The sequence below is a fragment of the Hevea brasiliensis genome, chromosome 3 (genome assembly GCF_030052815.1).
Source record: "Hevea brasiliensis isolate MT/VB/25A 57/8 chromosome 3, ASM3005281v1, whole genome shotgun sequence".
Taxonomy (NCBI): Eukaryota; Viridiplantae; Streptophyta; class Magnoliopsida; order Malpighiales; family Euphorbiaceae; genus Hevea; species Hevea brasiliensis.
In genome coordinates, this window is record NC_079495.1 from 114,725,571 (window position 1) to 114,730,249 (window position 4,679).

General features: G+C 36.5%; 1 non-coding gene across 1 annotated transcript; it reads left to right on the forward strand.

Moving 5' to 3' along the window:
- Nucleotides 1-219: 219 nt before the first annotated feature.
- On the forward strand, nt 220-326 carry LOC131178880 (small nucleolar RNA R71). The gene has a single exon (XR_009147888.1). It is a non-coding gene; the product is annotated as a small nucleolar RNA R71 (small nucleolar RNA).
- Nucleotides 327-4,679: the final 4,353 nt, after the last annotated feature.

Genomic DNA, 4,679 nt, shown 5'->3' on the forward strand with positions numbered 1-4,679 from the left:
ATCATGCTTAGGGCATCCACTTCCAGGACTCCTGCTGTTTTCTTTACATTTCCTCTTTCATTTGACCACTGATAATTATGGTATGCAACCCTCTCTAAAAGTTCAAGTGCTTGTGTCACTGTTTTCACCATTAAGTCACCTTCCGCAGCTGAATCAACTATGCTCTTTGTAGAGGGTAGTAACCCATTATAGAAATTTTGCACTAGTAGCCAATCCTCTATGCCATGGTGTGGACATTCCCTCTGCAGGTCTTTATATCTTTCCCATGTGTCATAGAGTGATTCACCTTCCTTTTGTCTAAAGGTGTTGAGCTCAAGTCTTAGTTTTGCAGTCTTTACAGGTGGAAAATACCTTGTTAGAAAAGCTTGTGAGAGGTTTTCCCAAGTGGTGAACGTTCCAGTTGGTTGAGAAAGTAACCACTTCCTTGCTCTGTCTCGAAGGGAGAATGGAAATGCTCTAAGTCTTATGGCTTGATCAGACACTCCATTCATCTTAAATGTGTCACAAAGGGCAAGAAAGCACTGAAGGTAATAATGTGGATCTTCTGTTAGTGAACCCACAAACTGGGTTTGTTGAATCATTTGAAGCCATGCTGGTTTTAATTCAAAGTTATTGGCTTCCACTGTGGGTCTAGTGACACTGGGCTGAAATCCTTGGACAGATGGAGCTCCGTAATCTCTCAAGAGTCTTGGTTTGTCATTATTATCAGCCATGGTTGGAATTTTAGGATCTTCTTGATCATGCTCTTGATGTTTCCTTTCTCTCCTAATGGCTCTCAGAGTTCTGTCTATGTCCAGATCACAGTCCAAAATTTCTTCTTCTGGCCTTGTTCTGGTCATATACCAGATCGGGCACCTAAGAGAAAAGAAAAGGAATAAAACAAATCAAACAAAATTAGGTAATAAATATAATTGCCTAAATCAGCTAAATTACCTATCGCTTGATATTACTAAAGCCAAAATCCCCGGCAACGGCGCCAAAAACTTGTTTGCTGGTTTTACAACCACCGCAAGTGCACGGATCGCTAACAAGTAATAAAGTGATGAGTAAAGTATCAATCCCACGAGAAATTTGATTAGTAAGTACCAATCTATATAGTAATTTTGACTGTTTAGGCTATCGAATAATGAAGGAATGGAAGTTGTCTATTTTAAACACTAAAATGATAAACTTAAAATAAAGTAATCTATTTTAGAACAATTTCGAAATTAAGATTTCACACCTGAATCTTGCTATGGATGTTATCTTATTTATTTACTGGTTTTGAGAATCGTTTACCTTGATGGAAATCAGTCCTAAGCTATCCTAAGTCCTCTCTCAAGGTACCTAGGGTATATTTTAATTAACTTAAAACTGACTTTAGTGGCAATCGAATTAATTAAAATCCCTTAAGGTCTTTGACTAATTTTGAAGTTCCACAAAGGTATCAGCCTATGTCTAGGTTAGAATTCCAAGGTTCAAGATCTTGATTTTCTAATATTAATCTTCACCTTTCAGCCCTTCAATTAATATCTACAATCAATACTAAGTGGGTACCAGCACATAGCATGCATTAAGATCACAAGAAATTAAATCAAGGAACAAATCTCAAATCTGATAAATAAAATTTAATGTTTATCCATAACAATGATTACAAGCATTACTCTCCCAATTCCAGAATATAAAAACTACTCACTCATGAGTTCAGCAAATATCATGATAAAAAGGTAAAGACAGTAAAAAGAAATCATAAAAAAGAAATAAAACAATAAAAATCTATTTAAGGAGATGGAATGAAGGAACCGAAGAGAGTTTGCAGCTTTGATCTTATTGGACTTCAGCTGGAGAAGTCCCTTTGATACTGATATTCTTCTCCTTAAGATGGCTGGAGAGAGTGCAAAATGTGAGTCTCTCTAAAACTCCTAAAAGTGCTATCAAAGGATCCTCTCCCCCTGTTGAATGTTTTCTCTTTCTATTTATAATAGCTCTTTTACGATTAGGTCATTTTGAGTCCCAAAAGCCTTAGGAGTCTGATTTGAATATGTAAAAAAAAAAGAGGGAATTCGGGTTTGAAAACTGGCTGCTGCAAGGTACACGGCTCGTGTGTCACTACACAGCCCAGGGCTGTGTAACTTACTGGAGCGGAATTATGGAGTCTTGCATTGGCACAAAGACTTACACGGGTCTGCGCTGGCTACACGGGCCTGGTTACACGAGCTGTGTACTTTTGTTCTCAGAAAGTTCTTTAAGCTTGTGTCTGGCAGAGACTTAAACAGGTCCCTCCAAATTACACGGGTCCAATTACACGACCCGTGTACTTTTGTTTCTCCATTGGCTCTCTGGCTTTCGTCTGGCAGAAGGTTACACGGGTCTGCGGCTTGGCTTACATGGCCCGTGTACATTGTATTAGCAAAAATTCTGAGCCTTTTGACTTCTCCAACTTCCCTTTTGCACTCCTATACTCTGGGGCTTCTCCCAAACACCTGAAATGATGCAGAAAATATGGAATTAAGGGCTTGATAATAAAAATTACAAAAACTAATGACATCAACTACTATGCATGAGATTACTTACCTAATTGCTATGAGATAGTAAACAATTGTGCTTAAAAACATTTATACAATTCAAGTGCATCAAACGGTCATATCAGGCACAAGGCCAGCGAGCAGGCATAAGCCAGTAAAAATGAAAATTGGCACTATGGCCATCGGACAGGCATAAAGCTAGTAGAATAATCATCTTAGACATATTTTGTCTATCAATGATTATCCCTGTGGGCAATACTGTAATATATAATCCCTAATTGGTATACCAATCGACCCATACTATATAAGTAAGTCTAGGTATACTTTGGGCAAATTAATATTATTAAGTATTTATTAACATTTTCATGTTACTTATGATGGGAAACATATGTCCCACATGCATATTCCTGTCACTTTGTGTTTAACAATTCATTTTGATTAACTTCATACCATATAACAAGTAATTTCTATGAACCTTTCTCAAGGTCCAGATTTGATGTCTCAAATTTATCTAACAATTTAGTCAAGATGTGGCCACTGTTTGGCCATACATCCTTCATAGAAGTTGTCTCTCTATGTCTTGTCTTTGTTTTCCTTTTTGAATCATGTCATTTGGAGTTTTAGAACTCAAGTTATGGTCAAATAACCAAAACTGGTTCCTTAACTCATTTAAGTTCCAAAACCAGGTAGATTCTGGAGTCAATATTTTTCTAGTTATTTGAACATGTTACAGTCTCTTTTAGACCTAATGTTCTTCACAGAAGTTGTTACCCTATGTCCTATTAATACTCAAATTTTGAATTACAATTTTTCAAGTATTGTAGAATTAATTATAGTAAATTAACTGGCCTGGACTCAGGTGCCCTGTGTCTACAGAATTCCAGGTTTAGGGCAATGGCTTTGACTCTCATTTTAGGTCTTTTACACTCAAATTTTGAGAAACATTTCAAAATCAATGTTGAAGCCCTATCTCTTAGGTTTCCAGAACAGTTTGGTTCACCCCATTTGGGATTTCCTAGTGAAAGTTATGATATAAATTCTATTATGGGGTCAGGTTATAGTTGAGGCAAATTCCAAATTTTGGTGTACTAACTTGTTCTAATAATTTGACTTAGTTCCCTTGGGTTCCGGGTTCTAGTCAAAACATAAATATTATAGATCTATGTCTTATAAAACTTTTGGCACTAGTTTCATTGCTTTTGCAATTTTGTAGACCAAGTTATGGCATTTTTTCCAAAACTGGTTGGGTGAGCCTAAGTCCAACAAATTCTGGGCAGATTGCTTCTAGACAGTTTTATTGATCTAACTTGTGCTAACAATTTGACTTAGTTAGAGGCAGATCTGGGTTCTATGTTCTTCATGGAAAATGTGCTCCTATGCTTACCCTTTCCAATGGTTCAAGAATCATGTCATTTTGACCTTCCTAGTGTGAGTTATGGCCATTTGAACATTTACTGTTCATTTGGTCATTTTTCCAGGTCTAGATTAGGGTTACCCGGATCCAAGTCAATTTTAGGCCAGGTTAGGGACAGTCTTTGGGCATGGTTTCTTCATGAAAAATGTGAAAAATTGTCCTAGGTTTCATATCCAATTGGCCTCACACCAATTGGAGCAACATAACTCTACTTATGGCTGTTTAATCTTGCTGGACTCATAGTTCCAGAATTCCTGCACATGAAACAACACTTCCAATCTTCAATTCCACCAAACTTCCAAACTTCAATTCACATTCATGGCAGTTCAATTAGTCAACAAATGGTCTCAACATCACCAATTTAAAGTCACAACACAAATTCCCAAAGTTATGTCAAAACCCTAACTTAACATTTCTCCATTCATGTAAAACACATATCAAACTTATATCCAATCAATTTATCTATCACATAAGCTCATTAATAACTCCAATAAACAATTTAATTCTATCAAAATCATCAAATCCCCACTCTTTTCATGGCTGCTGAATTTTTAAGTTCCCATATACTTGATATTTTCTTTAATTTCATGTCATACTAACTTGATTTAGCATGCTTATAACACTTAAAGGAAAGAAGTAGGATGATTATAGCACTAACCTTGAATTGACCCAAATTGATCTTGAAAACTCTAAGAATTCCTTCAATGCATGGCTGCCACTAGTTCCCTCAAAGTGTAGAAGCAAGTTTTAGTGAAGGCACT